Consider the following 10,996-nt stretch of genomic DNA (forward strand, 5'->3'; position numbering starts at 1 on the left):
GATTCCCCCCTCTCTTTCGCACCCTCCATGTCATATTCCGCTCCAGGAGTTCAATCATAGCTCCTCACTGTCGCTGGGAGGAAGTTTTCTCCTCCGCTTGCCCCTTCCACCGTCATTTTCTCTCTACCCACCCTTGCCTCCTTTTCCGCGCAGCTCTCGATTCCCCCCTCTCTTTCACACCCTCCATGTCATATTCCGCTCCAGGAGCTCCATCATAGCTCCTTGCTGTCGCTGGGAGGATGTTTTCTCCTCCGCTCGCCCCTTCCACCGTCATTTTCTCTCTACCCACCCTTGCCTCCTTTTCCGCGCAGCTCTCGATTCCCCCCTCTCTTTCGCACCCTCCATGTCATATTCCGCTCCAGGAGTTCCATCATAGCTCCTCACTGTCGCTGGGAGGATGTTTTCTCCTCCGCTCGCCCCTTCCACCATCATTTTCTCTCTACCCACCCTTGCCTCCTTTTCCGCGCAGCTCTCGATTCCCCCCTCTCTTTCGCACCCTCCATGTCATATTCCGCTCCAGGAGTTCCATCATAGCTCCTCACTGTCGCTGGGAGGAAGTTTTCTCCTCCGCTCGCCCCTTCCACCGTCATTTTCTCTCTACCCACCCTTGCCTCCTTTTCCGCGCAGCTCTCGATTCCCCCCTCTCTTTCGCACCCTCCATGTCATATTCCGCTCCAGGAGTTCCATCATAGCTCCTCACTGTCGCTGGGAGGAAGTTTTCTCCTCCGCTTGCCCCTTCCACCGTCATTTTCTCTCTACCCACCCTTGCCTCCTTTTCCGCGCAGCTCTCGATTCCCCCCTCTCTTTCGCACCCTCCATGTCATATTCCGCTCCAGGAGCTCCATCATAGCTCCTTGCTGTCGCTGGGAGGATGTTTTCTCCTCCGCTCGCCCCTTCCACCGTCATTTTCTCTCTACCCACCCTTGCCTCCTTTTCCGCGCAGCTCTCGATTCCCCCCTCTCTTTCGCACCCTCCATGTCATATTCCGCTCCAGGAGTTCCATCATAGCTCCTCACTGTCGCTGGGAGGATGTTTTCTCCTCCGCTCGCCCCTTCCACCGTCATTTTCTCTCTACCCACCCTTGCCTCCTTTTCCGCGCAGCTCTCGATTCCCCCCTCTCTTTCGCACCCTCCATGTCATATTCCGCTCCAGGAGCTCCATCATAGCTCCTCGCTGTCGCTGGGAGGATGTTTTCTCCTCCGCTCGCCCCTTCCACCGTCATTTTCTCTCTACCCACCCTTGCCTCCTTTTCCGCGCAGCTCTCGATTCCCCCCTCTCTTTCGCACCCTCAATGTCATATTCCGCTCCAGGAGTTCCATCATAGCTCCTCACTGTCGCTGGGAGGATGTTTTCTCCTCCGCTCGCCCCTTCCACCGTCATTTTCTCTCTACCCACCCTTGCCTCCTTTTCCGCGCAGCTCTCGATTCCCCCCTCTCTTTCGCACCCTCCATGTCATATTCCGCTCCAGGAGTTCCATCATAGCTCCTCACTGTCGCTGGGAGGAAGTTTTCTCCTCCGCTCGCCCCTTCCACCGTCATTTTCTCTCTACCCACCCTTGCCTCCTTTTCCGCGCAGCTCTCGATTCCCCCCTCTCTTTCACACCCTCCATGTCATATTCCGCTCCAGGAGCTCCATCATAGCTCCTTGCTGTCGCTGGGAGGATGTTTTCTCCTCCGCTCGCCCCTTCCACCGTCATTTTCTCTCTACCCACCCTTGCCTCCTTTTCCGCGCAGCTCTCGATTCCCCCCTCTCTTTCGCACCCTCCATGTCATATTCCGCTCCAGGAGTTCCATCATAGCTCCTCACTGTCGCTGGGAGGATGTTTTCTCCTCCGCTCGCCCCTTCCACCATCATTTTCTCTCTACCCACCCTTGCCTCCTTTTCCGCGCAGCTCTCGATTCCCCCCTCTCTTTCGCACCCTCCATGTCATATTCCGCTCCAGGAGTTCCATCATAGCTCCTCACTGTCGCTGGGAGGATGTTTTCTCCTCCGCTCGCCCCTTCCACCGTCATTTTCTCTCTACCCACCCTTGCCTCCTTCTCCGCGCAGCTCTCGATTCCCCCCTCTCTTTCGCACCCTCCATGTCATATTCTGCTCCAGGAGCTCCATCATAGCTCCTCGCTGTCGCTGGGAGGATGTTTTCTCCTCCGCTCGCCCCTTCCACCGTCATTTTCTCTCTACCCACCCTTGCCTCCTTCTCCGCGCAGCTCTCGATTCCCCCCTCTCTTTCGCACCCTCCATGTCATATTCCGCTCCAGGAGCTCCATCATAGCTCCTCGCTGTCGCTGGGAGGATGTTTTCTCCTCCGCTCGCCCCTTCCACCATCATTTTCTCTCTACCCACCCTTGCCTCCTTCTCCGCGCAGCTCTCGATTCCCCCCTCTCTTTCGCACCCTCCATGTCATATTCCGCTCCAGGAGCTCCATCATAGCTCCTCGCTGTCGCTGGGAGGATGTTTTCTCCTCCGCTCGCCCCTTCCACCGTCATTTTCTCTCTACCCACCCTTGCCTCCTTTTCCGCGCAGCTCTCGATTCCCCCCTCTCTTTCGCACCCTCCATGTCATATTCCGCTCCAGGAGCTCCATCATAGCTCCTCGCTGTCGCTGGGAGGATGTTTTCTCCTCCGCTCGCCCCATCCACCGTCATTTTCTTTCTACCCACCCTTGCCTCCTTTTCCACGCAGCTCTCGATTCCCCCCTCTCTTTCGCACCCTCCATGTCATATTCCGCTCCAGGAGCTCCATCATAGCTCCTCACTGTCGCTGGGAGGATGTTTTCTCCTCCGCTCGCCCCATCCACCGTCATTTTCTTTCTACCCACCCTTGCCTCCTTTTCCACGCAGCTCTCGATTCCCCCCTCTCTTTCGCACCCTCCATGTCATATTCCGCTCCAGGAGCTCCATCATAGCTCCTTGCTGTCGCTGGGAGGATGTTTTCTCCTCCGCTCGCCCCTTCCACCGTCATTTTCTCTCTACCCACCCTTGCCTCCTTTTCCGCGCAGCTCTCGATTCCCCCCTCTCTTTCGCACCCTCCATGTCATATTCCGCTCCAGGAGTTCCATCATAGCTCCTCACTGTCGCTGGGAGGATGTTTTCTCCTCCGCTCGCCCCTTCCACCGTCATTTTCTCTCTACCCACCCTTGCCTCCTTTTCCGCGCAGCTCTCGATTCCCCCCTCTCTTTCGCACCCTCCATGTCATATTCCGCTCCAGGAGCTCCATCATAGCTCCTCGCTGTCGCTGGGAGGATGTTTTCTCCTCCGCTCGCCCCTTCCACCGTCATTTTCTCTCTACCCACCCTTGCCTCCTTTTCCGCGCAGCTCTCGATTCCCCCCTCTCTTTCGCACCCTCAATGTCATATTCCGCTCCAGGAGTTCCATCATAGCTCCTCACTGTCGCTGGGAGGATGTTTTCTCCTCCGCTCGCCCCTTCCACCGTCATTTTCTCTCTACCCACCCTTGCCTCCTTTTCCGCGCAGCTCTCGATTCCCCCCTCTCTTTCGCACCCTCCATGTCATATTCCGCTCCAGGAGTTCCATCATAGCTCCTCACTGTCGCTGGGAGGAAGTTTTCTCCTCCGCTCGCCCCTTCCACCGTCATTTTCTCTCTACCCACCCTTGCCTCCTTTTCCGCGCAGCTCTCGATTCCCCCCTCTCTTTCACACCCTCCATGTCATATTCCGCTCCAGGAGCTCCATCATAGCTCCTTGCTGTCGCTGGGAGGATGTTTTCTCCTCCGCTCGCCCCTTCCACCGTCATTTTCTCTCTACCCACCCTTGCCTCCTTTTCCGCGCAGCTCTCGATTCCCCCCTCTCTTTCGCACCCTCCATGTCATATTCCGCTCCAGGAGTTCCATCATAGCTCCTCACTGTCGCTGGGAGGAAGTTTTCTCCTCCGCTCGCCCCTTCCACCGTCATTTTCTCTCTACCCACCCTTGCCTCCTTTTCCGCGCAGCTCTCGATTCCCCCCTCTCTTTCACACCCTCCATGTCATATTCCGCTCCAGGAGCTCCATCATAGCTCCTTGCTGTCGCTGGGAGGATGTTTTCTCCTCCGCTCGCCCCTTCCACCGTCATTTTCTCTCTACCCACCCTTGCCTCCTTTTCCGCGCAGCTCTCGATTCCCCCCTCTCTTTCGCACCCTCCATGTCATATTCCGCTCCAGGAGTTCCATCATAGCTCCTCACTGTCGCTGGGAGGATGTTTTCTCCTCCGCTCGCCCCTTCCACCATCATTTTCTCTCTACCCACCCTTGCCTCCTTTTCCGCGCAGCTCTCGATTCCCCCCTCTCTTTCACACCCTCCATGTCATATTCCGCTCCAGGAGCTCCATCATAGCTCCTTGCTGTCGCTGGGAGGATGTTTTCTCCTCCGCTCGCCCCTTCCACCGTCATTTTCTCTCTACCCACCCTTGCCTCCTTTTCCGCGCAGCTCTCGATTCCCCCCTCTCTTTTGCACCCTCCATGTCATATTCCGCTCCAGGAGTTCCATCATAGCTCCTCACTGTCGCTGGGAGGATGTTTTCTCCTCCGCTCGCCCCTTCCACCATCATTTTCTCTCTACCCACCCTTGCCTCCTTTTCCGCGCAGCTCTCGATTCCCCCCTCTCTTTCGCACCCTCCATGTCATATTCCGCTCCAGGAGTTCCATCATAGCTCCTCACTGTCGCTGGGAGGAAGTTTTCTCCTCCGCTTGCCCCTTCCACCGTCATTTTCTCTCTACCCACCCTTGCCTCCTTTTCCGCGCAGCTCTCGATTCCCCCCTCTCTTTCGCACCCTCCATGTCATATTCCGCTCCAGGAGCTCCATCATAGCTCCTTGCTGTCGCTGGGAGGATGTTTTCTCCTCCGCTCGCCCCTTCCACCGTCATTTTCTCTCTACCCACCCTTGCATCCTTTTCCGCGCAGCTCTCGATTCCCCCCTCTCTTTCGCACCCTCCATGTCATATTCCGCTCCAGGAGTTCCATCATAGCTCCTCACTGTCGCTGGAAGGATGTTTTCTCCTCCGCTCGCCCCTTCCACCGTCATTTTCTCTCTACCCACCCTTGCCTCCTTTTCCGCGCAGCTCTCGATTCCCCCCTCTCTTTCGCACCCTCCATGTCATATTCCGCTCCAGGAGCTCCATCATAGCTCCTCGCTGTCGCTGGGAGGATGTTTTCTCCTCCGCTCGCCCCTTCCACCGTCATTTTCTCTCTACCCACCCTTGCCTCCTTTTCCGCGCAGCTCTCGATTCCCCCCTCTCTTTCGCACCCTCCATGTCATATTCCGCTCCAGGAGTTCCATCATAGCTCCTCACTGTCGCTGGGAGGATGTTTTCTCCTCCGCTCGCCCCTTCCACCATCATATTCTCTCTACCCACCCTTGCCTCCTTTTCCGCGCAGCTCTCGATTCCCCCCTCTCTTTCGCACCCTCCATGTCATATTCCGCTCCAGGAGTTCCATCATAGCTCCTCACTGTCGCTGGGAGGATGTTTTCTCCTCCGCTCGCCCCTTCCACCGTCATTTTCCCTCTACCCACCCTTGCCTCCTTTTCCGCGCAGCTCTCGATTCCCCCCTCTCTTTCGCACCCTCCATGTCATATTCCGCTCCAGGAGCTCCATCATAGCTCCTTGCTGTCGCTGGGAGGATGTTTTCTCCTCCGCTCGCCCCTTCCACCGTCATTTTCTCTCTACCCACCCTTGCCTCCTTTTCCGCGCAGCTCTCGATTCCCCCCTCTCTTTCGCACCCTCCATGTCATATTCCGCTCCAGGAGTTCCATCATAGCTCCTCACTGTCGCTGGGAGGATGTTTTCTCCTCCGCTCGCCCCTTCCACCGTCATTTTCTCTCTACCCACCCTTGCCTCCTTTTCCGCGCAGCTCTCGATTCCCCCCTCTCTTTCGCACCCTCCATGTCATATTCCGCTCCAGGAGCTCCATCATAGCTCCTTGCTGTCGCTGGGAGGACGTTTTCTCCTCCGTTTGCCCCTTCCACCGTCATTTTCTCTCTACCCACCCTTGCCTCCTTTTCCGCGCAGCTCTCGATTCCCCCCTCTCTTTCGCACCCTCCATGTCATATTCCGCTCCAGGAGTTCCATCATAGCTCCTCACTGTCGCTGGGAGGATGTTTTCTCCTCCGCTCGCCCCTTCCACCGTCATTTTCTCTCTACCCACCCTTGCCTCCTTTTCCGCGCAGCTCTCGATTCCCCCCTCTCTTTCGCACCCTCCATGTCATATTCCGCTCCAGGAGTTCAATCATAGCTCCTCACTGTCGCTGGGAGGAAGTTTTCTCCTCCGCTTGCCCCTTCCACCGTCATTTTCTCTCTACCCACCCTTGCCTCCTTTTCCGCGCAGCTCTCGATTCCCCCCTCTCTTTCACACCCTCCATGTCATATTCCGCTCCAGGAGCTCCATCATAGCTCCTTGCTGTCGCTGGGAGGATGTTTTCTCCTCCGCTCGCCCCTTCCACCGTCATTTTCTCTCTACCCACCCTTGCCTCCTTTTCCGCGCAGCTCTCGATTCCCCCCTCTCTTTCGCACCCTCCATGTCATATTCCGCTCCAGGAGTTCCATCATAGCTCCTCACTGTCGCTGGGAGGATGTTTTCTCCTCCGCTCGCCCCTTCCACCGTCATTTTCTCTCTACCCACCCTTGCCTCCTTTTCCGCGCAGCTCTCGATTCCCCCCTCTCTTTCGCACCCTCCATGTCATATTCCGCTCCAGGAGCTCCATCATAGCTCCTCGCTGTCGCTGGGAGGATGTTTTCTCCTCCGCTCGCCCCTTACACCGTCATTTTCTCTCTACCCACCCTTGCCTCCTTTTCCGCGCAGCTCTCGATTCTCCCCTCTCTTTCGCACCCTCCATGTCATATTCCGCTCCAGGAGTTCCATCATAGCTCCTCACTGTCGCTGGGAGGATGTTTTCTCCTCCGCTCGCCCCTTCCACCATCATTTTCTCTCTACCCACCCTTGCCTCCTTTTCCGCGCAGCTCTCGATTCCCCCCTCTCTTTCGCACCCTCCATGTCATATTCCGCTCCAGGTGTTCCATCATAGCTCCTCACTGTCGCTGGGAGGATGTTTTCTCCTCCGCTCGCCCCTTCCACCGTCATTTTCTCTCTACCCACCCTTGCCTCCTTTTCCGCGCAGCTCTCGATTCCCCCCTCTCTTTCGCACCCTCCATGTCATATTCCGCTCCAGGAGCTCCATCATAGCTCCTTGCTGTCGCTGGGAGGATGTTTTCTCCTCCGCTCGCCCCTTCCACCGTCATTTTCTCTCTACCCACCCTTGCCTCCTTTTCCGCGCAGCTCTCGATTCCCCCCTCTCTTTCGCACCCTCCATGTCATATTCCGCTCCAGGAGTTCCATCATAGCTCCTCACTGTCGCTGGGAGGATGTTTTCTCCTCCGCTCGCCCCTTCCACCGTCATTTTCTCTCTACCCACCCTTGCCTCCTTCTCCGCGCAGCTCTCGATTCCCCCCTCTCTTTCGCACCCTCCATGTCATATTCCGCTCCAGGAGCTCCATCATAGCTCCTCGCTGTCGCTGGGAGGATGTTTTCTCCTCCGCTCGCCCCTTCCACCGTCATTTTCTCTCTACCCACCCTTGCCTCCTTTTCCGCGCAGCTCTCGATTCCCCCCTCTCTTTCGCACCCTCCATGTCATATTCCGCTCCAGGAGCTCCATCATAGCTCCTTGCTGTCGCTGGGAGGATGTTTTCTCCTCCGCTCGCCCCTTCCACCGTCATTTTCTCTCTACCCACCCTTGCCTCCTTTTCCGCGCAGCTCTCGATTCCCCCCTCTCTTTCGCACCCTCCATGTCATATTCCGCTCCAGGAGTTCCATCATAGCTCCTCACTGTCGCTGGGAGGATGTTTTCTCCTCCGCTCGCCCCTTCCACCGTCATTTTCTCTCTACCCACCCTTGCCTCCTTCTCCGCGCAGCTCTCGATTCCCCCCTCTCTTTCGCACCCTCCATGTCATATTCCGCTCCAGGAGCTCCATCATAGCTCCTCGCTGTCGCTGGGAGGATGTTTTCTCCTCCGCTCGCCCCTTCCACCGTAATTTTCTCTCTACCCACCCTTGCCTCCTTTTCCGCGCAGCTCTCGATTCCCCCCTCTCTTTCGCACCCTCCATGTCATATTCCGCTCCAGGAGCTCCATCATAGCTCCTTGCTGTCGCTGGGAGGATGTTTTCTCCTCCGCTCGCCCCTTCCACCGTCATTTTCTCTCTACCCACCCTTGCCTCCTTTTCCGCGCAGCTCTCGATTCCCCCCTCTCTTTCGCACCCTCCATGTCATATTCCGCTCCAGGAGTTCCATCATAGCTCCTCACTGTCGCTGGGAGGATGTTTTCTCCTCCGCTCGCCCCTTCCACCATCATTTTCTCTCTACCCACCCTTGCCTCCTTTTCCGCGCAGCTCTCGATTCCCCCCTCTCTTTCGCACCCTCCATGTCATATTCCGCTCCAGGAGTTCCATCATAGCTCCTCACTGTCGCTGGGAGGAAGTTTTCTCCTCCGCTCGCCCCTTCCACCGTCATTTTCTCTCTACCCACCCTTGCCTCCTTTTCCGCGCAGCTCTCGATTCCCCCCTCTCTTTCGCACCCTCCATGTCATATTCCGCTCCAGGAGTTCCATCATAGCTCCTCACTGTCGCTGGGAGGAAGTTTTCTCCTCCGCTTGCCCTTTCCACCGTCATTTTCTCTCTACCCACCCTTGCCTCCTTTTCCGCGCAGCTCTCGATTCCCCCCTCTCTTTCGCACCCTCCATGTCATATTCCGCTCCAGGAGCTCCATCATAGCTCCTTGCTGTCGCTGGGAGGATGTTTTCTCCTCCGCTCGCCCCTTCCACCGTCATTTTCTCTCTACCCACCCTTGCCTCCTTTTCCGCGCAGCTCTCGATTCCCCCCTCTCTTTCGCACCCTCCATGTCATATTCCGCTCCAGGAGTTCCATCATAGCTCCTCACTGTCGCTGGGAGGATGTTTTCTCCTCCGCTCGCCCCTTCCACCGTCATTTTCTCTCTACCCACCCTTGCCTCCTTTTCCGCGCAGCTCTCGATTTCCCCCTCTCTTTCGCACCCTCCATGTCATATTCCGCTCCAGGAGCTCCATCATAGCTCCTCGCTGTCGCTGGGAGGATGTTTTCTCCTCCGCTCGCCCCTTCCACCGTCATTTTCTCTCTACCCACCCTTGCCTCCTTTTCCGCGCTGCTCTCGACTCCCCCCTCTCTTTCGCACCCTCAATGTCATATTCCGCTCCAGGAGTTCCATCATAGCTCCTCACTGTCGCTGGGAGGATGTTTTCTCCTCCGCTCGCCCCTTCCACCGTCATTTTCTCTCTACCCACCCTTGCCTCCTTTTCCGCGCAGCTCTCGATTCCCCCCTCTCTTTCGCACCCTCCATGTCATATTCCGCTCCAGGAGTTCCATCATAGCTCCTCACTGTCGCTGGGAGGAAGTTTTCTCCTCCGCTCGCCCCTTCCACCGTCATTTTCTCTCTACCCACCCTTGCCTCCTTTTCCGCGCAGCTCTCGATTCCCCCCTCTCTTTCGCACCCTCAATGTCATATTCCGCTCCAGGAGTTCCATCATAGCTCCTCACTGTCGCTGGGAGGATGTTTTCTCCTCCGCTCGCCCCTTCCACCGTCATTTTCTCTCTACCCACCCTTGCCTCCTTTTCCGCGCAGCTCTCGATTCCCCCCTCTCTTTCGCACCCTCCATGTCATATTCCGCTCCAGGAGCTCCATCATAGCTCCTTGCTGTCGCTGGGAGGATGTTTTCTCCTCCGCTCGCCCCTTCCACCGTCATTTTCTCTCTACCCACCCTTGCCTCCTTTTCCGCGCAGCTCTCGATTCCCCCCTCTCTTTCGCACCCTCCATGTCATATTCCGCTCCAGGAGTTCCATCATAGCTCCTCACTGTCGCTGGGAGGATGTTTTCTCCTCCGCTCGCCCCTTCCACCGTCATTTTCTCTCTACCCACCCTTGCCTCCTTTTCCGCGCAGATCTCGATTCCCCCCTCTCTTTCGCACCCTCAATGTCATATTCCGCTCCAGGAGTTCCATTATAGCTCCTCACTGTCGCTGGGAGGATGTTTTCTCCTCCGCTCGCCCCTTCCACCGTCATTTTCTCTCTACCCACCCTTGCCTCCTTTTCCGCGCAGCTCTCGATTCCCCCCTCTCTTTCGCACCCTCCATGTCATATTCCGCTCCAGGAGTTCCATCATAGCTCCTCACTGTCGCTGGGAGGATGTTTTCTCCTCCGCTCGCCCCTTCCACCGTCATTTTCTCTCTACCCACCCTTGCCTCCTTTTCCGCGCAGCTCTCGATTCCCCCCTCTCTTTCGCACCCTCCATGTCATATTCCGCTCCAGGAGCTCCATCATAGCTCCTTGCTGTCGCTGGGAGGATGTTTTCTCCTCCGCTCGCCCCTTCCACCGTCATTTTCTCTCTACCCACCCTTGCCTCCTTTTCCGCGCAGCTCTCGATTCCCCCCTCTCTTTCGCACCCTCCATGTCATATTCCGCTCCAGGAGTTCCATCATAGCTCCTCACTGTCGCTGGGAGGATGTTTTCTCCTCCGCTCGCCCCTTCCACCGTCATTTTCTCTCTACCCACCCTTGCCTCCTTTTCCGCGCAGCTCTCGATTCCCCCCTCTCTTTCGCACCCTCAATGTCATATTCCGCTCCAGGAGTTCCATCATAGCTCCTCACTGTCGCTGGGAGGATGTTTTCTCCTCCGCTCGCCCCTTCCACCGTCATTTTCTCTCTACCCACCCTTGCCTCCTTTTCCGCGCAGCTCTCGATTCCCCCCTCTCTTTCGCACCCTCCATGTCATATTCCGCTCCAGGAGTTCCATCATAGCTCCTCACTGTCGCTGGGAGGATGTTTTCTCCTCCGCTCGCCCCTTCCACCGTCATTTTCTCTCTACCCACCCTTGCCTCCTTTTCCGCGCAGCTCTCGATTCCCCCCTCTCTTTCGCACCCTCCATGTCATATTCCGCTCCAGGAGTTCCATCATAGCTCCTCACTGTCGCTGGGAGGAAGTTTTCTCCTC

Source organism: Pelophylax lessonae, assembly GCF_965119305.1.
Source record: "Pelophylax lessonae genome assembly, chromosome: 13".
In the NCBI taxonomy this organism is placed as follows: Eukaryota; Metazoa; Chordata; class Amphibia; order Anura; family Ranidae; genus Pelophylax; species Pelophylax lessonae.